Here is a 24,613-nt window from a genome sequence, read left to right as displayed (position 1 = left end):
GCACTGAACGTTACAATTAATTATCAGTTTCGCGTCGGATTCGAAAATCTAGACTCACAGGAGAAGGACCATATCGTGCACGTGGCAGCAATATCCCCTTGGAGACAAGTCGGCTGGAGGCCGATGAATTGAATGTCGACGCTATTTGAGTGTTCCATCGTCATTAGGAGGCCCTGAAAGTTACAATTAACTATCAGTTTTGCGTCGGATTCGAAAATCTAGACCCACAGGAGAACGACCATAAGGTGCCCGAGGCAGCAATAGAGCCTTGGAGACAAGTCGGCTGGAGTACGATGTATTGAATGTCGACGCAATTTGAGTGTTCCATCGTCATTAGGAGGCCCTGAACGTTACAATTAACTATCAATTTTGCGTCGGATTATAAAATGTAGACTCACAGTAGAACGATCATAAGGTGCCCGAGGCAGCAACTGACCCATGGAGACAAGTCGGTTGGAGTACGATGTATTGGATCGCGAAGCAATTTGAGTGTTTCATCGTCATTAGGGGGCCCTGAATGTTACAATTAACTATCAGTTTTTCGTCGGATTCGAAAAACTAGACTCACAGGAGAACGACTTTAAGGTGCCCGAGGCAGCAATAGGCCCTTGGAGACGAGTCGGCTCGAGGCCGATGTATTGAATCTCGACGCAATTTGAGTGTTCCATCGTCATTAGGTGGCCCTGAACGTTACAATCAACTATCTGTCTTGCGTCGGATTCGAAAATCTAAACTCACAGGAGAACGAACATATGGTGCCCGAGGTAGCAATATCCCCTTGGAGACAAGTCGGCTGGAGGCCGATGTATTGAATATCGACGCAATTTGAGTGTTCCATCGTCATTAGGGGGCCCTGAACGTTACACTTAACTATCAGATTTGCGTCGGATTCGAAAATCTAGACTCACAGGAGAACGATCATAAGTTGCCGCAGGCAGCAATTGACCCTTGGAGACAAGTCGGCTGGAGGACGATGTATTGGATCGCGACGAAATTTGAGTGTTCCATCGTAACTAGGAGGCCCTGAATGTTACAATTAACTATCAGTTTTTCGTCGGATTCGAAAATCTAGACTCACTGGAGACGGACCATAAGGTGCCCGAAGCAGCAATATCCCCTTGGATACCAGTCCGCTGGAGGACGATGTACTAAATCGCGACGCAATTAGAGTGCTCCATCGTCATTAGGAGGCCCTGAACGTTACAATTAACTATCAGTTTCGCGTCGGATTCGAAAATCTAGACTCACAGGAGAAGGACCATATCGTGCCCGAGGCAGCAATATCCCCTTGGAGACAAGTCGGCTGGAGGCCGATGTATTGAATGTCGACGCAATTTGAGTGTTCCATCGTCATTAGGAGGCCCTGAAAATTATAATTAACTATCAGTTTTGCGTCGGATTCGAAAATCTAGACCCACAGGAGAACGACCATAAGGTGCCCGAGGCAGCAATAGAGCCTTGGAGACAAGTCGGCTGGAGGACGATGTATTGAATCTCGACGCAATTTGAGTGTTCCATCGTCATTAGGAGGCCCTGAACGTTACAATTAAATATCATTCTAGCGTCGGATTCGAAAATCTACTCACAGGAGAAGGATCATATGGTGCCCGAGACAGCAATATCCCCTTGGAGACAAGTCGGCTGACGGACGATGTATTGACTCTCGACGCAATTTGAGTGTTCCATCGTCATTAGGAGGCCCTGAAAATTACAATTAACTATCAGTTTTGCGTCGGATTCGAAAATCTAGACCCACAGGAGAACGACCATAAGGTGCCCGAGGCAGCAATAGATCCTTGGAGACAAGTCGGCTGGAGGACGATGTATTGAATCTCGACGCAATTTGAGTGTTCCATCGTCATTAGGAGGCCCTGAACGTTACAATTAAATATCATTCTAGCGTCGGATTCGAAAATCTACTCACAGGAGAAGGATCATATGGTGCCCGAGACAGCAATATCCCCTTGGAGACAAGTCGGCTGACGGACGATGTATTGACTCTCGACGCAATTTGAGTGTTCCATCGTCATTAGGGGGTCCTGAACGTTACAATTAACAATCAGTTTTGCGTCGGATTCGAAAATCTAGACTCACAGGAGAACGATCATAAGGTGCCCCTGGCAGCAATAGACCCTTGGAGACAAGTCGGCTGAAGGACGTTGAATTGAATCTCAACGCGATTTGAGTGTTCCATCGTCATTAGGACGCCCTGAACGATACAATTAACTATCATTTTTGCGTCCTGTTCGAAAATCTAGACTCACAGTAGAACGATCATAAGGTGCCTGAGGCAGCAATTGACCCATGGAGACAAGTCGGTTGGAGTACGATGTATTGGATCGCGAAGCAATTTGAGTGTTCCATCGTCATTAGGGGGCCCTGAATGTTACAATTAACTATCAGTTTTTCGTCGGATTCGAAAATCTAGACTCACTGGAGAACGACCATAAGGTGCCCGAGGCAGCAATAGACCCTTGGAGACGAGTCGGCTCGAGGCCGATGTATTGAATATCGACGCAATTTGAGTGTTCCATCGTCATTAGGGGGCCCTGAACGTTACACTTAACTATCAGATTTGCGTCGGATTCGAAAATCTAGACTCACAGGAGAACGATCATAAGTTGCCGCAGGCAGCAATTGACCCTTGGAGACAAGTCGGCTGGAGGACGATGTATTGGATCGCGACGAAATTTGAGTGTTCCATCGTAACTAGGAGGCCCTGAATGTTACAATTAACTATCAGTTTTTCGTCGGATTCGAAAATCTAGACTCACTGGAGACGGACCATAAGGTGCCCGAAGCAGCAATATCCCCTTGGATACCAGTCCGCTGGAGGACGATGTATTAAATCGCGACGCAATTAGAGTGCTCCATCGTCATTAGGAGGCCCTGAACGTTACAATTAACTATCAGTTTCGCGTCGGATTCGAAAATCTAGACTCACAGGAGAAGGACCATATCGTGCCCGAGGCAGCAATATCCCCTTGGAGACAAGTCGGCTGGAGGCCGATGTATTGAATGTCGACGCAATTTGAGTGTTCCATCGTCATTAGGAGGCCCTGAAAATTATAATTAACTATCAGTTTTGCGTCGGATTCGAAAATCTAGACCCACAGGAGAACGACCATAAGGTGCCCGAGGCAGCAATAGAGCCTTGGAGACAAGTCGGCTGGAGGACGATGTATTGAATCTCGACGCAATTTGAGTGTTCCATCGTCATTAGGAGGCCCTGAACGTTACAATTAAATATCATTCTAGCGTCGGATTCGAAAATCTACTCACAGGAGAAGGATCATATGGTGCCCGAGACAGCAATATCCCCTAGGAGACAAGTCGGCTGACGGACGATGTATTGACTCTCGACGCAATTTGAGTGTTCCATCGTCATTAGGAGGCCCTGAAAATTACAATTAACTATCAGTTTTGCGTCGGATTCGAAAATCTAGACCCACAGGAGAACGACCATAAGGTGCCCGAGGCAGCAATAGATCCTTGGAGACAAGTCGGCTGGAGGACGATGTATTGAATCTCGACGCAATTTGAGTGTTCCATCGTCATTAGGAGGCCCTGAACGTTACAATTAAATATCATTCTAGCGTCGGATTCGAAAATCTACTCACAGGAGAAGGATCATATGGTGCCCGAGACAGCAATATCCCCTTGGAGACAAGTCGGCTGACGGACGATGTATTGACTCTCGACGCAATTTGAGTGTTCCATCGTCATTAGGGGGTCCTGAACGTTACAATTAACTATCAGTTTTGCGTCGGATTCGAAAATCTAGACTCACAGGAGAACGATCATAAGGTGCCCCTGGCAGCAATAGACCCTTGGAGACAAGTCGGCTGAAGGACGTTGAATTGAATCTCAACGCGATTTGAGTGTTCCATCGTCATTAGGACGCCCTGAACGATTCAATTAACTATCATTTTTGCGTCCTGTTCGAAAATCTAGACTCACAGTAGAACGATCATAAGGTGCCTGAGGCAGCAATTGACCCATGGAGACAAGTCGGTTGGAGTACGATGTATTGGATCGCGAAGCAATTTGAGTGTTCCATCGTCATTAGGGGGCCCTGAATGTTACAATTAACTATCAGTTTTTCGTCGGATTCGAAAATCTAGACTCACTGGAGAACGACCATAAGGTGCCCGAGGCAGCAATAGACCCTTGGAGACGAGTCGGCTCGAGGCCGATGTATTGAATCTCGACGCAATTTGAGTGTTCCATTGTCATTAGGTGGCCCTGAACGTTACAATTAACTATCTGTTTTGCGATGGATTCGAAAATCTAAACTCACAGGAGAACGACCATATGGTGCCCGAGGCAGCAATATCCCCTTGGAGACAAGTCGGCTGGAGGCCGATGTATTGAATCTCGACGCAATTTGAGTGTTCCATCGTCGTTAGGGGGCCCTGAACGTTACAATTAACTATCAGTTTTGCATCGGATTCGAAAATCTAGACTCACAGGAGAACGATAATAAGGTGCCCCAGGCAGCAATTGACCCTTGGAGTCAGGTCGGCTGGAGGACGATGTATTGGATCGCGACGAAATTTGAGTGTTCCATCGTAACTAGGAGGCCCTGAATGTTACAATTAACTATCAGTTTTTCGTCGGATTCGAAAATCAAGACTCACTGGAGACGGACCATAAGGTGCCCGAAGCTGCAATATCCCCTTGGGGACCAGTCCACTGGAGGACGATGTATTGAATCGCGACGCAATTAGAGTGCTCCATCGTCATTAGGAGGCACTGAATGTTACAATTAACTATCAGTTTCGCGTCGGATTCGAAAATCTAGACTCACAGGAGAAGGACCATATCGTGCAGGTGGCAGCAATATCCCCTTGGAGACAAGTCGGCTGGAGGCCGATGAATTGAATGTCGACGCCATTTGAGTGTTCCATCGTCATTAGGAGGCCCCGAAAGTTACAATTAACTATCAGTTTTGCGTCGGATTCGAAAATCTAGACCCACAGGAGAACGACCATAAGGTGCCCTAGGCAGCAATAGAGCCTTGGAGACAAGTCGGCTGGAGGACGATGTATTGAATGTCGACGCAATTTGAGTGTTCCATCGTCATTAGGAGGCCCTGAACGTTACAATTAACTATCATTTTTGCGTCGGATTATAAAATGTAGACTCACAGGGGAAGGATCATATGGTGCCCGAGACATCAATAACCCCCTGGAAACAAGTCGGCTGGAGGCCGATGTATTGAATCTCGACGCAATTTGAGTGTTCCATCGTCATTAGGTGGCCCTGAACGTTACAATTAACTATCAGTTTTGCGTCGGGTTCGAAAATCTAGACGCACAGGAGAACGATCATAAGGTGCACGAGGCAGCAATAGACCCATGGAGACAAGTCGGTTGGAGGACGATGTATTGGATCGCGACGCAATTTGAGTGTTCCATCGTCATTAGGAGGCCCTGAATGTTACAATTAACTATCAGCTTTTCGTCGGATTCAAAAATCTAGACTCACAGGAGACGGAACATTTGGTGCCCGAGGCAGCAATATCCCCTTGGAGATATGTCGGCTGGAGGCCGATGTATTGAATCTCGACGCAATTTGAGTGTTCCATCGTCATTAGGGGGCCCTGAACGTTACAATTAACTATCATTTTTGCGTCGGATTATAAAATGTAGACTCACAGGGGAAGGATCATATGGTGCCCGAGACATCAATAACCCCCTGGAAACAAGTCGGCTGGAGGCCGATGTATTGAATCTCCACGCAATTTGAGTGTTCCATCGTCATTAGGTGGCCCTGAACGTTACAATTAACTATCAGTTTTGCGTCGGGTTCGAAAATCTAGACTCACAGGAGAACGATCATAAGGTGCACGAGGCAGCAATAGACCCATGGAGACAAGTCGGTTGGAGGACGATGTATTGGATCGCGACGCAATTTGAGTGTTCCATCGTCATTAGGAGGCCCTGAATGTTACAATTAACTATCAGCTTTTCGTCGGATTCAAAAATCTAGACTCACAGGAGACGGAAGATTTGGTGCCCGAGGCAGCAATATCCCCTTGGAGATATGTCGGCTGGAGGCCGATGTATTGAATCTCGACGCAATTTGAGTGTTCCATCGTCATTAGGGGGCCCTGAACGTTACAATTAACTATCAGTTTTGCGTCGGATTCGAAAATCTAGACTCACAGGAGAACGATCATAAGGTGCCCGAGGCAGCAATAGACCCTTGGAGGCAAGTCAGCTGAAGCACGATGTATCGAATCTCGACGCAATTTGGGTGTTCCATCGTCATTAGGAGGCCCTGAATGTTACAATTAACTATCAGTTTCGCGTCGGATTCAAAAATCTAGATTCACAGGAGACGGTTCATTTGGTGCCTGAGGCAGCAATATCCCCTCGGAGACAAGTCGGCTGGAGGCCGATGTATTGATTCTCGACGCAATTTGAGTGTTCCATCGTCATTAGGAGGCCCTGAACGTTACAATTAACATTCAGTTTTGCGTCGGATTAGAAAATCTAGACTCACAGTAGAACGATCATAAGGTGCCCGAGGCAGCAATTGACCCATGGAGACAAGTCGGTTGGAGTACGATATATTGGATCGCGAAGCAATTTGAGTGTTTCATCGCCATTAGGGGGCCCTGAATGTTACAATTAACTATCAGTTTTTCGTCGGATTCGAAAAACTAGACTCACAGGAGAACGACTTTAAGGTGCCCGAGGCAGCAATAGAGCCTTGGAGACGAGTCGGCTCGAGGCCGATGTATTGAATCTCGACGCAATTTGAGTGTTCCATCGTCATAAGGTGGCCCTGAACGTTACAATCAACTATCTGTCTTGCGTCGGATTCGAAAACCTAAACTCACAGGAGAACGAACATATGGTGCCCGAGGTAGCAATATCCCCTTGGAGACAAGTCGGCTGGAGGCCGATGTATTGAATATCGACGCAATTTGAGTGTTCCATCGTCATTAGGGGGCCCTGAACGTTACACTTAACTATCAGTTTTGCGTCGGATTCGAAAATCTAGACTCACAGGAGAACGATCATAAGGTGCCCCAGGCAGCAATTGACCCTTGGAGACAAGTCGGCTGGAGGACGATGTATTGGATCGCGACGAAATTTGAGTGTTCCATCGTAACTAGGAGGCCCTGAATGTTACAATTAACTATCAGTTTTGAGTCGGATTCGAAAATCTAGACTCACTGGAGACGGACCATAAGGTGCCCGAAGCAGCAATATCCCCTTGGGGACCAGTCCGCTGGAGGACGATGTATTGAATCGCGACGCAATTAGAGTGCTCCATCGTCATTAGGAGGCCCTGAACGTTACAATTAACTATCAGTTTCGCGTCGGATTCGAAAATCTAGACTCACAGGAGAAGGACCATATCGTGCCCGAGGCAGCAATATCACCTTGGAGACAAGTCGGCTGGAGGCCGATGTATTGAATGACGACGCAATTTGAGTGTTCCATCGCCATTAGGAGGCCCTGAAAGTTACAATTAACTATCAGTTTTGCGTCGGATTCGAAAATCTAGACCCACAGGAGAACGACCATAAGGTGCCCGAGGCAGCAATAGAGCCTTGGAGACAAGTCGGCTGGAGGACGATGTATTGAATGTCGACGCAATTTGAGTGTTCCATCGTCATTAGGAGGCCCTGAACGTTACAATTAAATATCATTCTAGCGTCGGATTCGAAATTCTACTCACAGGAGAAGGATCATATGGTGCCCGAGACAGCAATATCCCCTTGGAGACAAGTCGGCCTACGGACGATGTATTGACTCTCGACGCAATTTGAGTGTTCCATCGTCATTAGGAGGCCCTGAACGTTACAATTAACAATCAGTTTTGCGTCGGATTAGAAAATCTAGACTCACAGGAGAACGATCAGAAGGTGCCCGTGGCAGCAATAGACCCATGGAGACAAGTCGGCTGGAGGACGACGTATTGAATCTCGTAGCAATTTGAGTGTTCCATTGTCATTTGGATGCCCTGAACGTTACAATTAACAATCAGTTTTGCGTCGGATTAGAAAATCTAGACTCACAGGAGAACGACCATAAGGTGCCCGAGGCAGCAATAGCCCCTTGGAGACAAGTCGGCTGAAGGCCGATGTATTGACTCTCGACGCAATTTGAGTGTTCCATCGTCATTAGGAGGCCCTGAACGTTACAATTAACTATCATTTTCGCGTCGGATTCAAAAATTTAGACCCACAGCAGACGGACCATTTGGTGATCGAGGCAGCAATATCCCCTTGGAGACAAGTCGCCTGGAGGCCGATGTATTGGATCGCGACGCAATTTGAGTGTTCCATCGTCAATAGGAGGCCCTGAATGTTACAATTAACAATCAGTTTCGCATCGGATTCGAAAATTTAGACTCACAGGAGAAGGACCATATGGTGCCCGAGGCAGCAATATCCCCTTGTAGACAAGTGGGCTGGAGGACGATGTATTGAATCTCGACGCAATTTGAGGGTTCTATCGTCATTAGGAGGCCCTGAATGTTACAATTAACTATGAGTTTTTCGTCGGATTCGAAAATCTTGACTCACTGGAGAAAGAACATAAGGTATCCGAGGCTATATCCCCTTGTAGACAAGTCGGCTGGTGGTCGCTGTATTGACTCTCGAAGCAATTTAAGGGTTCCATCGTCATTAGGAGGCGCTGAACGTTACAATTAACTATCATTATTGCGTCGGATTCGAAAATCTAGACTCTCAGGAGACGGACCATATGGTGCCCGAGGCAAAAATATCCCCTTGGAGATGGTCGGCTGGATGCCGATGTATTGAATCGCGACGCAATTTGAGTGCTCCATCGTCATTAGGAGGCCCTGAACGTTACAATTAACTATCAGTTTCGCGTCGGATTCGAAAATCTAGACTCACAGGAGAAGGACCATATCGTGCCCGAGGCAGCAATATCACCTTGGAGACAAGTCGGCTGGAGGCCGATGTATTGAATGACGACGCAATTTGAGTGTTCCATCGCCATTAGGAGGCCCTGAAAGTTACAATTAACTATCAGTTTTGCGTCGGATTCGAAAATCTAGACCCACAGGAGAACGACCATAAGGTGCCCGAGGCAGCAATAGAGCCTTGGAGACAAGTCGGCTGGAGGACGATGTATTGAATGTCGACGCAATTTGAGTGTTCCATCGTCATTAGGAGGCCCTGAACGTTACAATTAAATATCATTCTAGCGTCGGATTCGAAATTCTACTCACAGGAGAAGGATCATATGGTGCCCGAGACAGCAATATCCCCTTGGAGACAAGTCGGCCTACGGACGATGTATTGACTCTCGACGCAATTTGAGTGTTCCATCGTCATTAGGAGGCCCTGAACGTTACAATTAACAATCAGTTTTGCGTCGGATTAGAAAATCTAGACTCACAGGAGAACGATCAGAAGGTGCCCGTGGCAGCAATAGACCCATGGAGACAAGTCGGCTGGAGGACGACGTATTGAATCTCGTAGCAATTTGAGTGTTCCATTGTCATTTGGATGCCCTGAACGTTACAATTAACAATCAGTTTTGCGTCGGATTAGAAAATCTAGACTCACAGGAGAACGACCATGAGGTGCCCGAGGCAGCAATAGCCCCTTGGAGACAAGTCGGCTGAAGGCCGATGTATTGACTCTCGACGCAATTTGAGTGTTCCATCGTCATTAGGAGGCCCTGAACGTTACAATTAACTATCATTTTCGCGTCGGATTCAAAAATTTAGACCCACAGCAGACGGACCATTTGGTGATCGAGGCAGCAATATCCCCTTGGAGACAAGTCGCCTGGAGGCCGATGTATTGGATCGCGACGCAATTTGAGTGTTCCATCGTCAATAGGAGGCCCTGAATGTTACAATTAACAATCAGTTTCGCGTCGGATTCGAAAATTTAGACTCACAGGAGAAGGACCATATGGTGCCCGAGGCAGCAATATCCCCTTGTAGACAAGTGGGCTGGAGGACGATGTATTGAATCTCGACGCAATTTGAGGGTTCTATCGTCATTAGGACGCCCTGAATGTTACAATTAACTATGAGTTTTTCGTCGGATTCGAAAATCTTGACTCACTGGAGAAAGAACATAAGGTATCCGAGGCTATATCCCCTTGTAGACAAGTCGGCTGGTGGTCGCTGTATTGACTCTCGAAGCAATTTAAGGGTTCCATCGTCATTAGGAGGCGCTGAACGTTACAATTAACTATCATTATTGCGTCGGATTCGAAAATCTAGACTCTCAGGAGACGGACCATATGGTGCCCGAGGCAAAAATATCCCCTTGGAGATGGTCGGCTGGATGCCGATGTATTGAATCGCGACGCAATTTGAGTGCTCCATCGTCATTAGGAGGCCCTAAACGTTACAATTAACAATCAGTTTCGCGTCGGATTCGAAAATTTAGACTCACAGGAGAAGGACCATATGGTGCCCGAGACAGCAATATCCCCTTGGAAGCAAGTCGGCTTGAGGCCGATGTATTGAATCTCGACGCAATTTGAGTGTTCCATCGTCATTAGGTGGTACTGAGCGTTACAATTAACTATCAGTTTTGCGTCGGATTCGAAAATCTAGACCCACAGGAGAACGACCATAAGGTGCCCGAGGCAGCAATAGAGCCTTGGAGACAAGTCGGCTGGAGGACGATGTATTGAATCTCGACGATATTTGAGTATTCCATCGTCAATAGTAGGCCCTGAATGTTACAATTAACTATCTTTTCTTCGTCGGATTCGAAAATCTTGACTCACAGGAGAAAGACCATAAGGTATCCGAGGCTATATCCCCTTGGAGACCAGTCCGCTGGAGGACGATGTATTGACTCTCGATGCAATTTGAGTGCTCCATCGTCATTAGGAGGGGCTGAACGTTACAATTAACTATCATTTTAGCGTCGGAAATCGAAAATTTACTCACAGGAGAAGGATCATATGGTGCTCGATACAGCAATATCCCCTTGGATACAAGTCGGCTGGAGGACGACGTATTGAATCTCGACGCAATTTGAGTGTTCCATTGTCATTAGGATGCGATGAACGTTACAATTAACAATCAGTTTTGCGTCGGATTAGAAAATCTAGACTCACAGGAGAACGACCATAAGGTGCCCGAGGCAGCAATAGACCCTTGGAGACAAGTCGGCTGAAGGACGATGTATTGACTCTCGACGCAATTTGAGTGTTCCATCGTAACTAGGAGGCCCTGAATGTTACAATTAACTATCAGTTTTTCGTCGGATTCGAAAATCTACACTCACTGGAGACGGACCATAAGGTGCCCGAGGCTATATCCCCTTGTAGACAAGTCGGCTGGTGGTCGCTGTATTGACTCTCGAAGCAATTTAAGGGTTCCATCGTCATTAGGAGGCGCTGAACGCTACAATTAACTATCATTATTGCGTCGGATTAGAAAATCTAGACTCTCAGGAGACGGACCATATGGTGCCCGAGGCAAAAATATCCCCTTGGAGAAGGTCGGCTGGAGGCCGATGTATTGAATCGCGACGCAATTTGAGTGCTCCATCGCCATTAGGAGGCCCTGAACGTTACAATTAACAATCAGTTTCGCGTGGGATTCGATAATCTAGACTCACAGGAGAAGGAACATATGGTGCCCGAGGCAGCAATATCCCCTTGGAGACAAGTCGGTTGGAGGACGATGTATTGAATCTCGACGCAATTTGAGTGTTCCATCGTCATTGGGGGCCCTGAACGTTACAGTTAACTATCAGTTTCGCGTCGGATTCGAAAATCTAGACTCACTGGAGAAGGACCATATGGTGCCCGAGGCAGCAATATCCCCTTGGAGACAAGTCGGCTGGAGGCCGATGTATAGGATCACGACGCAATTTGAGTGTTCCATCGACATTAGGATGCCCTAAACGTTACAATTAACAATTAGTTTAGCGTCGGATTAGAAATTCTAGACTCACGGGAGAACGACCCTAAGGTGCCCGAGGCAGCAATAGACCCGTGGAACCAAGTCGGCTGAAGGACGATGAATTGAATCGCGACGCAATTAGAGTGCTCCATCGTCATTAGGAGGCCCTGAACGTTTCAATTAACTATCAATTTTGCGTCGGATTCGAGAATCTAGCCCTACAGGAGAATGACCATATGGTGCCCGAGGCAGCAATAGAGCCTTGGAGACAAGTCGGCTGGAGGACGATGTATTGAATCTCGACGCAATTTGAGTGTTCCATCGTCATTAGGAGGCTCTGAACGTTACAATTAAATATCATTCTAGCGTCGGATTCGAAAATCTACTAACAGGGGAAGAATCATATGGTGCCCGAGACAGCAATATCCCCTTGGAGACAAGTCGGCTGACGGACGATGTATTGACTCTCGACGCAATTTGAGTGTTCCAACGTCATTAGGAGGCCCTGAATGTTACAATTAACTATCAGCTTTTCGTCGCATTCGAAAATCTAGACTAACTGGAGATGGACCACAAGGTGCCCGAGGCAGCAATATCCGTTTGGAGACCAGTCAGCTGGAGGACGATGTATTGGATCGTGACGCAATTTGAGTGTTCCATCGTCATAAGAGGCCCTGAATGTTACAATTAACTATCAGTTTTTCGTCGGATTCGAAAATCTAAACTCACATTAGATCGAGCATAAGGTGCCCGAGGCAGCAATAGACTCTTGGAGACAAGTCGGCTGAAGGACGATGAATTGAATCTCAACGCAATTTGAGTGTTACATCGTCATTAGGAGGCCCTGAACATTACAATTAACTATCAGTTTCGCGTCGGATTCAAAAATCTAGACTCAAAGGAGAAGGACCAGTTGGTGCCCGAGGCAGCGATATCGCCTTGGAGACAAGTCGGCTGGAGGACGATGTACTGAATCTCGACGCAATTTGAGTGTTCTATCGTCATTAGAAGGCGCTGAACGTAACAATTCACTATCATTTTTGCGTCGGATTCGAAAATCAAGGCTCACAGGAGATGGATCATATGGTGCCCGAGACAGCAATATCCCCTTGGAGACAAGTCGGCTGGAGGCCCATGTATTGAAGCTCGACGCAATTTGAGTGTTCCATCGTCATTAGGTGGCCCTGAACTTTACAATTAACTATCAGTTTTGCGTCGGGTTCGAAAATCTAGACTCACAGTAGAACGATCATAAGGTGCCCGAGGCAGCAATTGACCCATGGAGACAAGTCGGTTGGAGTACGATGTATTGGATCGCGAAGCAATTTGAGTGTTTCATCGTCATTAGGGGGCCCTGAATGTTACAATTAACTATCAGTTTTTCGTCGGATTCGAAAATCTTGACTCACAGGGGAACGACCATAAGGTGCCCGAGGCAGCAATAGACCCTTGGAGACGAGTCGGCTCGAGGCCGATGTATTGAATCTCGACGCAATTTGAGTGTTCCATCGTCAGTAGGTGGCCCTTTACGTTACAATTAACTATCTGTTTTGCGTCGGATTCGAAAATCTAAACTCACAGGAGAACGAACATATGGTGCTCGAGGCAGCAATATCCCCATGGAGACAAGTCGGCTGGAGGCCGATGTATTGAATCTCGACGCAATTTGAGTGTTCCATCGTCATTAGGGGGCCCTGAACGTTACAATTAACTATCAGTTTTGCGTCGGATTCGAAAATCTAGACTCACAGGAGAACGATCATAAGGTGCCCCAGGCAGCAATTGACCCTTGGAGACAAGTCAGCTGGAGGACGATGTATTGGATCGCGACGAAATTTGAGTGTTCCATCGTAACTAGGAGGCCCTGAATGTTACAATTAACTATCAGTTTTTCGTCGGATTCGAAAATCTAGACTCACTGGAGACGGACCATAAGGTGCCCGAAGCAGCAATATCCCCTTGGGGACCAGTCCGCTGGAGGACGATGTATTGAATCGCGACGCAATTAGAGTGCTCCATCGTCATTAGGAGGCCCTGAACGTTACAATTAACTATCATTTTCGCGTCGGATTCAAAAATCTAGACTCACAGGAGACGGACCATTTGGTGATCGAGGCAGCAATATCCCCTTGGAGACAAGTCGGCTGGAGGCCGATGTATTGGATCGCGACGCAATTTGAGTGTTCTATCGTCAATAGGAGGCCCTGAATGTTACAATTAACTATCTTTTCTTCGTCGGATTCGTAAATCTTGACTCACTGGAGAAAGACCATAAGGTATCCGAGGCTATATCCCCTTGGAGACCAGTCCGCTGGAGGACGATGTATTGACTCTCGACGCCATTTGAGTGCTCCATCATCATTAGGAGGGGCTCAACGTTACAATTAACTATCATTTTAGCGTCGAAAATCGAAAATTTACTCACAGGAGAAGGATCATATGGTGCTCGATTAAGCAATATCCCCTTGGATACAAGTCGTCTGGAGGACGACGTATTGAATCTCGACGCAATTTGAGTGTTCCATTGTCATTAGGATGCCTGAACGTTACAATTAACAATCAGTTTTGCGTCGGATTAGAAAATCTAGACTCACAGGAGAACGACCATAAGGTGCCCGAGGCAGCAATAGACCCTTGGAGACAAGTCGGCTGAAGGACGACGTATTGAATCTCGACGCAATTTGAGTGTTCCATCGTAACTAGGAGGCCCTGAATGTTACAATTAACTATCAGTTTTTCGTCGGATTCGAAAATCTACACTCACTGGATCCGGACCATAAGGTGCCCGAGGCTATATCCGCTTGTAGACAAGTCTGCTGGTGGTCGCTGTATTGACTCTCGAAGCAATTTAAGGTTTCCATCGTCATTAGGAGGCGCTGAACGTTACAATTAACTATCATTATTGCGTCGGATTCGAAAATCTAGACTCTCAGGAGACGGACCATATGGTGCCCGAGGCAAAAATATCCCCTTGGAGATGGTCGGCTGGAGGCCGATGTATTGAATTGCGACGCAATTTGAGTGCTCCATCGTCATTAGGAGGCCCTGAACGTTACAATTAACAATCAGATTCGCGTCGGATTCGAAAATCTAGACTCACAGGAGAAGGACCATATGGTGCCCGAGGCAGCAATATCCCCTTGGAGACAAGTCGGCTGGAGGACGATGTGTTAAATCTCGACGCAATTTTAGTGTTCCATCGTCATTGGGAGGCCCTGAACGTTACAGCTAACTATCAGTTTCGCGTCGGATTCGAAAATCTAGACTCACTGGAGAAGGACCAAATGGTGCCCGAGGCAGCAATATCCCCTTGGAGACAAGTCGGCTGGAGGACAATGTATTGAATCTCGACGCAATTTGAGTGTTCCTTCATCATTAGGAGTCGCAGAACGTTACAATTAACTATCAGTAATGCATCGGATTCGAAAATCTAGACTCAGTGGAGAACGACTATAAGGTGCCCGAGGCAGCGATAGACCCTTGGAGACAAGTCGGCTGGAGGACGATGTATTGACTATCGACGCAACTTGAGTGTTCCATCGTCATTAGGAGGCGCTGAACGTTACAATTAACTGTCATTTTAGCGTCGGATTCAAAAATCTAGACTCACATGAGAAGGATAATATGGTGTCCGAGACAGCAAAATCCCCTTGGAGACATGTCGGCTGGAGGCCGATGTATAGGATCACGACGCAATTTGAGTGTTCCATCGTCATTAGGAGGCCCTGAATGTTACAATTAACTATGAGTTTTTCGTCGGATTCGAAAATCTTGACTCCCTAGAGAAGGACCACAACGTATCCGAGACTATATCCCCTTGGAGACCAGACCGCTGGAGGACGATGTATTGACTCTCGACGCAATTTGAGTGCTCCATCTTCATTAGGAGGCGCTGAACGTTACAATTAACTATCATTTTAGCGTCGGATTCGAAAATTTACTCACAGGAGAAGGATCATATGGTGCTCGATACAGCAATATCCCCTTGGATACAAGTCGGCTGGAGGACGACGTATTGAATCTCGACGCAATTTGAGTGTTCCATCGTCATTAGGATGCCCTGAACGTTACAATTAACAATTAGTTTTGCGTCGGATTAGAAATTCTAGACTCACAGGAGAACGACCATAAGGTGCCCGAGGCAGCAATATCCCCTTGGGGACCAGTCCGCTGGAGGACGATGTATTGAATCGCGACGCAATTAGAGTGCTCCATGGTCATTAGGAGGCCCTGAACGTTACAATTAACTATCAGTTTCGCGTCGGATTCGAAAATCTAGACTCACAGGAGAAGGACCATAAGGTACCCGAGGCAGCAATATCCCCTTGCAGACAAGTCGGCTGGAGGACGATGTATTGAATCTCGACACAATTTGAGTGTTCCATCGTCATTAGGAGGCCCTGAACGTTACAATTAAATATCATTCTAGCGTCGGATTCGAAAATCTACTCACAGGAGAAGGATCATATGGTGCCCGAGACAGCAATATCCCCTTGGAGACAAGTCGGCTGACGGACGATGTAATGACTCTCGACGCAATTTGAGTGTTCCATCGTCATTAGGAGGCCCTGAACGTTACAATTAACTATCATTTTCGCGTCGGATAAAAAAATCTAGACTCACAGGAGACGGACCATTTGGTGATCGAGGCAGCAATATCCCCTTGGAGACAAGTCCGCTGGAGGCCGATGTATAGGATCACGACGCATTTTGAGTGTTCCATCGTCATTAGGAGGCCCTGAATGTTACAATTAACTATAAGTTTTTCGTCGGATTCGAAAATCTTGACTCACTGGAGAAGGACCATAACGTACCCGAGACTATATCCCCTTGGAGACCAGTCCGCTGGAGGACGATGTATTGACTCTCGACGCAATTTGAGTGTTCCATCGTCATTGGGAGGCCAGGACGTTACAGTTAACTATCAGTTTCGCGTCGGATTCGAAAATCTAGACTCACTGGAGAAGGACCATATGGTGCCCGAGGCAGCAATATCCCCTTGGAGACAAGTCGGCTGGAGGACAATGTATTGAATCTCGACGCAATTTGAGTGTTCCATCGTCATTAGGATGCCCTGAACGTTACAATTAACAATATGTTTTGCGTCGGATTAGAAATTCTAGACTCACAGGAGAACGACCATAAGGTGCCCGAGGCAGCATTAGACCCTTGGAGACAAGTCGGCTGAAGGACGATGTATTGAATCTCGACGCAATTTGAGTGTTCCATCGTCATTAGGAGGCCTGAACGTTACAATTAACTATCAGTTTCGCGCCGGATTCAAAAATGTAGGCTCACAGGAGACGAAACATTTGGTGCTCGATGCAGCGGTATACCCTTGGAGACAAGTCGGCTGGAGGACGATGTATTGAATCTCAAAGCAATTTGAGTGTTCTATCGTCATCAGGAGGCGCTGAACGTTACAATTCACTATCATTTTTGCGTCGGATTCGAAAATCAAGACTTACAGGAGAAGGATCATATGGTGCACGAGACAGCAATATCCAGTTGGAGACAAGTCGGCTGGAGGCTCATGTATTGAATCTCGACGCAATTTGAGTGTTCCATCGTCATTAGGTGGCCCTGAACCTTATATTTAACTATCAGTTTTGCGTCGGTTCGAAAATGTAGACTCACAGAAGAGCAACCATTAGGTGCCCGAGGCAGCAATTGACCCATGGAGACAAGTCGGTTGGAGGACGATGTATTGGATCGCGAAGCAATTTGAGTGTTCCATCGTCATTAGGAGGCCCTGAACGTTACAATTAACTATCAGTTTTTCGTCAGATTCGAAAATCTAGACTCACAGGAGAACGACCATAAGGTGCCCGAGGCAGCAATAGACCCTTGGAGACAAATCGGCTCGAGGTCGATGTATTGAATCTCGACGCAATTTGAGTGTTCCATCGTCATTAGGAGGCCCTGATCGTTACAATTAACTATCTGTTTTGCGTCGGATTCGAAAATCTAGACTCACGGGAGAACGACCATAAGGTGCCCGAGGGAGCAATAGACTCTTGGAGACAAGTCGGCTGAAGGACGTTGTATTGAGACACGACGCAATTTGAGTGTTCCATCGTCATTAGGAGGTCCTGAACGTTACAATTAACTATCAGTTTCGCGTCGGATTCGAAAATCTAGACTCACATTAGGACGAGCATAAGGTGCCCGAGGCAGCAATAGACTCTTGGAGACAAGTCGGCTGAAGGACGATGAATTGAATCTCAACGCAATTTGAGTGTTCCATCGACATTAGGAGGCCTGAACGTTACAATTAACTATTAGTTTTCGTCGGATTCAAAAATGTAGACTCACTGGAGACGAAACATTTGGTGCTCGAGGCAGCGATATCCCCTTGGAGACAAGTCGGCTGGAGGACGATGTTTTGAATCTCAAAGCAATTTGAGTGTTCTATCGTCATTAGGAGGTATGAACTATCATTTTTGCGTCGGATTCGAAAATCAAGTTTTACAGGAGAAGGATCATATGGTGCCCGAGACAGCAATATCCCCTTGGAGACAAGTCGGTTGGAGGCTCATGTATTGAATCTCGACGCAATTTGAGTGTTCCCTCGTCATAAGGAGGCTCTGAACGTTACAATTAACTATCAGGTTTGTGTCGGATTCGAAAATCTAGACTCACAGGAGAACGTCCATAAGGTGCCCGAGGCAGCAATACACCCTTGGAGACAAGTCAGCTGAAGGACGATGTATCGAATCGCGACGCAATTTTGGTGAACCGTCGTCATTAGGAGGCCCTGAATGTTGCAATTAACTATCAGTTTCGCGTCGGATACATAATCTAGACTCACAGGAGACGGACCATTTGGTGCCCGAGGCTGCAATATCCCCTCGGAGACAAGTCGGCTGGAGGCCGATGTGTTGAATCTCGACGCCATTTGAGTGTTCCATCGTCATTAGGTGGCCCTGAACTTTACAATTAACTATCAGTTTTGCGTCGGATTCGAAAATCTAGACTCACAGGAGAACGACCATAAGGTGCCCAAGGCAGCAATAGACCCTTGGAGACAAGTCGGTTGAAGGACGATGTATTGAATCTCGACGCAATTTGAGTGTTACATCGTCATTAGGAGGCCCTGAACGTTACAATTAACTATCAGTTTCGCGTCGGATTCAAAAATCTAGACTCAAAGGAGACGGACAAGTTGGTGCCCGAGGCAGCGATATCCCCTTGGAGACAAGTCGGCTGGAGGACGATGTATTGAATCTCGACGCAATTTGAGTGTTCTATCGTCATTAGAAGGCGCTGAACGTTACAATTAACTATCAGTTTTGCGTCGGGTTCGAAAATCTAGACTCACAGGAGAACGATCATAAGGTGCACGAGGCAGCAATAGACCCATGGAGACAAGTCGGTTGGAGGACGATGTATTGGATCGCGACGCAATTTGAGTGTTCCATCGTCATTAGGAGGCCCTGAATGTTAGAATTAAATATCAGTTTTTCGTCGGATTCGAAAATCTAGACTCACTGGGGACAGACCATAAGGTGCCCGAGGCAGCAATATCCCCTTGGAGACCAGTCCGCTGGAGGAAGATGTATTGAATCGCGACGCAATTTGAGTGTTCCATCGTCATTAGGAGAAGCTGAACGTTACAATTAATTTTCAGTTATGCGGCGGATTCGAGAATCTAGACTCACCGGAGAACGACCATAAGGTGCCAGAGGCAGCAACAGACCCTTGGAGCCAGGTCGGATGGATTCCTATGTATTGAATCTAGACGCAATTTGAGTGTTCCATCGTCATTAGGAGGCGCTGAACGTTATAATTAACTATAATTTTAGAGTCGGATTCGAAAATCTACTCACAGGAGAAGGATCATATGGTGCCCGAGACAGCAATATCCCCTTGGAGACAAGTCGGCTGGAGGCCGATGTGTTGAATCTCGACGCAATTTGAGTGTTCCATCGTCATTAGGTGGCCCTGAACGTTACAATTAACTATCAGTTTTGCGTCGGGTTCGAAAATCTAGACTCACAGCAGAACGATCATAAGGTGCCCGAGGCAGCTATTGACCCTTGGAGACAAGTCGGCTGGAGGACGATGTATTGAATTTCAACGCAATTTGAGTGTTCCCTCGTCATTAGGAGGCCCTGAACGTTACAATTAAGTATCAGTTTCGCGTCGGATTCGAAAATCTAGACACACAGGAGACGGAACACATGGAGCCCGAGGCAGCAATATCCTCTTGTAGACAAGTCGGCTGGAGGGCGATGTATTGACTCTCGACGCAATTTGAGTGTTCCATCGTCTTTAGGAAGCCCTGAACGTTACAATTAACAATCAGTTTCGCGTCGGATTCGAAAATCTAGACTCACTGGAGAGCGAACATAAGAGGCCCGAGGGAGTAATATCTCCATGGAGGCAAGTCGGCTGAAGCACGATGTATTTAATCTCGACGCAATTTGAGTGTTCCATCGTCCTTAGGAGGCCCTGAACGTTACAATTAACTATTAGTTTCGCGTCGGATTCAAAAATCTAGACTCATAGGAGACGGACCATTTGGTGCCCGAGGCAGCAATATCCCCTTGGAGACAAATCAGCTCCAGGACGATGTATTGAATCTCGACGCAATTTGAGTGTTCTATCGTCATTAGGAGGCCCTGAGCATTAGAATTAACTATCAGTTTTCCGTCGGATTCGAAAATCTAGTCTCACAGGAGAACGACCATAAGGTGCCCGAGGCAGTAAAAGACCCTTGGAGTCAAGTCGGCTCGATTCCGATGCATTGAATCTCGACGCAATGTGAGTGTTCCATCGTCATTAGAAGACGCTGAACGTTACAATTAATTTTCAGTTATGCGGCGGATTCGAAAATCTAGACTCACCGGAGAACGACCATAAGGTGCCAGAGGCAGCAACATACCCTTGGAGACAGGTCGGCTGGATTCCTGTGTATTGAATCTCGACGCAATTTGAGTGTTCCATCGTCATTAGGAGGCCCTAAACGTTACAATTAACTATCATTTTAGCGTCGGATTCGAAAATCTACTCACAGGAGAAGGATCATATGGTGCCCGAGACAGCAATATCCCCTTGGAGACAAGTCGGCTGGTGGACGATGAATTCGATCGCGACGCAATTTGAGTGTTCCATCGTCATTAGGAGGCCCTGAATGTTACAATTAACTATCAGTTTTTCGTCGGATTCGAAAATCTAGACTCACTGGAGACGGACCATAAGGTGCCCGAGGCAGCAATATCCCCTTGGAGACCAGTCCGCTGGAGGACGATGTATAGGATCGCGACGCAATTTGAGTGTTTTATCGCCTTTAGGAGGCCCTGTTCGTTACAATTAACTATCAGTTTCGCGTCGGATTCAAAAATCTAGACTCACAGGATACGGACCATTTGGTGCCCGAGGCAGTAATATCCCCTTGGAGACAAATCGGCTGGAGGACGATGTATTGAATCTCGACGCAATTTGAATGTTCCATCGTCATTAGCTTACAATTAACTATCAGATTTGCGTCGGGTTGGAAAATCAAGACTCACAGGAGAACGATCATAAGGTGCACGAGGCAGCAATATCCCCTTGGAGACCAGCCGCTGGAGGAAGATGTATTGAATCGTGACGCAATTTGAGTGCTCCATCGTCATGAGGAGGCCCTGAACGTTACAATTAACTATAAGTCTTGCGTCGGATTCGAAAACGTAGAATCATCGGAGACGGACCATGTGGTGCCCGAGGCACCGATATCCCCTAGGATACAAGTCGGCTGGAGGTCGATGTATTGAATCTCGACGCAATTTGAGTGTTCCATCGTCATTACGAGGCCCTGAACGTTACAAATAACTGTCAGTTTCGCGTCGGATTCGAAAATCTAGACTCACAGGAGACGGACCACATGGAGTCCGAGGCAGCAATATCCCCTTGTAGACAAGTCGGCTGGAGGACGATGTATTGACTCTCGTCGCAATTTGAGTGTTCCATCGTCATATGGAGGCCCTGATCATTACAATTAACTATCAGTTTTGGGTCGGATTCTAAAATGTAGACTCACAGGGGAACGATCATAAGGTTCCCGAGGCAGCAATAGACCCTTGGAGACAAATCGGCTGAATGTCGATGTATTGAATCTCGATGCAATTTGAGTGTTCCATCGTCATTAGGAAGCCCTGAAAGTTACAATTAACAATCAGTTTCGTGTCGGATTCGAAAATCTAGACTCACAGGAGAGCGAACATAAGAGGCCCGAGGCAGTAATATCCCAATGGAGACAAGTCGGCTGGAGGACGATGTATTGAATCTCGACGCAATTTGAGTGTTCCATCGTCATTCGGAGGCCCTGAACGTTACAATTAAGTATCATTTTTGCGTCGGATTCCAAAATCTAGACTCACAGGAGAACGACCATAAGGTGCACGAGGCAGCAACAGACCCTAGGAGACAAGTCTGCTGGAGGCCGATGCCTTGAATATCGACGCAATTTGAGTGTTCCATCGTCATTAGGAGGCCCTGAATGTTACAATTACCTATCAGTTTTTCGTCGGATTCGAAAATGTAGACTCACTGGAGACGGACCATAAGGTGCCCGAGGCAGCAATATCCCCTTGGAGACCAGTCCGCTGGATGACGATGTATTGAATCGCGACGCAATTAGAGTGCTCCATCGTCATTAGGAGGCCCTCAACGTTATAATTCACTATCATTTTTGCGTCGGATTCGTAAATCTAGACTCACAGGAGACGGACCATTTGGTGCCCGAGGCAGCAATAACCCCTTGGAGACAAATCGGCTGGAGTACGATGTATTGAATCTCGACGCAATTTGAGTGTTCTATCGTCATTAGGAGGCCCTGAACGTTACAATTAACTATCAGTTTCGCGTCGGATTCAAATATCTAAACTCACTTGAGACGGACCATTTGGTGATCGAGGCAGCAATATCCCCTAGCAGACAAATCGGCTGGAAGACGATGTATTGATCTCGACGCAATTTGAGTGTTCCATCGTCATTAGGTTACACTTAACTATCAGTTTTGCGTCGGGTTCGAAAATCTAGACTTACAGGAGAACGATCATAAGGTGCTCGAGGCAGCAATACACCCTTGGAGACAAGTCGGCTGGAGGACGATGTTTTAAATCTCGTCGCAATTTGAGTGTTCCATCGTCATTAGGAGGCCCTGAACGAACAATTAACTATCGTTTTTGCGTCGGATTCGAAAATCTAGACTCACAGGAGAACGACCATAAGGTGCCCGAGGCAGCAATAAACCCTTGGAGACAAGTCGGCTGGAGGCCGATGTATTGAATCTCGACGCAATTTGAGGGTTCCATCGGCATTAGGAGACCCTGAACGTTACAACTAAATATCATTTTAGCGTCGGATTCGAAAATCTACTAACAGGAGAAGTTCATATGGCGCCCGAGACAGCAATATCCCCTTGGATACAAGTCGGCTGGAGGACGATGTATTGAATCTCGACGCAATTTGAGTGGTCCATCGGCATTAGGAGGTATTGAACGTTACAATTAACTATCAGTTTCGCGTCGGATTCGAAAATCTAGACTCTCAGGAGACGGACCACATGCAGTCCGAGGCAGCAATATCCCCTTGGAGACAAGTCGGCTGGAGGCCGATGTATTGAATATCGACTCAATTTGAGTGTTCCATCGTCATTCGGTGGCCCTGAACGTTACAATTAGCTATCAGTTTTGCGTCGGGTTCGAAAATCTAGACTCACAGCAGAACGATCATAAGGTGCCCGAGGCAGCTATTGACCCTTGGAGACAAGTCGGCTGGAGGACGATGCACTGGATCGCGACGCAATTTGAGTGTTCCATCGTCATTAGGAGGCCCTGAACGTTATAATTCACTATCATTTTTGCGTCGGATTCGTAAATCTAGACTCACAGGAGACGGACCATTTGGTGCCCGAGGCAGCAATAACCCCTTGGAGACAAATCGGCTGGAGTACGATGTATTGAATCTCGACGCAATTTGAGTGTTCTATCGTCATTAGGAAGCCCTGAACGTTACAATTAACTATCAGTTTCGCGTCGGATCCAAAAATCTAAACTCACAGGAGACGGACCATTTGGTGATCGATGCAGCAATAGACCCTTGGAGACAAATCGGCTGGAAGACGATGTATTGATCTCGACGCAATTTGAGTGTTCCATCGACATTAGGTTACAATTAACTATCAGTTTTGCGTCGGGTTCGAAAATCTAGACTCACAGGAGAACGATCATAAGGTGCCCGAGGCAGCAGTAGACCCTTGGAGACAAGTCGGCTGGAGGACGATGTATTGGATCGAGACGCAATTTGAGTGTTCCATCGTCATTAGGAGGCCCTGAACTTTACAATTAACTATCAGTTATGTGTCGGATTGGAAAATCTAGACTCACAGGAGAACGACCATAAGGTGCCCCAGGCAGCAGTAGAATCTTGGAGACAAGTCGGCTGGAGGACGATGTTTTGGATCGCGACGCAATTTGAGTGTTCCATCGTCATTAGGAGGCCCTGAAAGTTACAATTAACTATCATTTTAGCGTCGGATTAGAAAATCTACTCACAGGAGGCGGACCATTTGGTGTCCGATGAAGCAATATCCCTATGGATACAAGTCGGCTGGAGGATGATGTATTGAATCTCGACGCAATTTGAGTGTTCCATCGTCATTAGGATGCCCTGAACGTTAGAATTAACTATCAGTTTTCCATCGGATTCGAAAATCTAGACTCACAGGAGAACGACCATTAGGTGCCCG

This window comes from Schistocerca americana, chromosome 4 (genome assembly GCF_021461395.2).
Source record: "Schistocerca americana isolate TAMUIC-IGC-003095 chromosome 4, iqSchAmer2.1, whole genome shotgun sequence".
NCBI classification, from domain to species: Eukaryota; Metazoa; Arthropoda; class Insecta; order Orthoptera; family Acrididae; genus Schistocerca; species Schistocerca americana.
Note: the sequence above shows the minus strand (reverse complement) of the source record.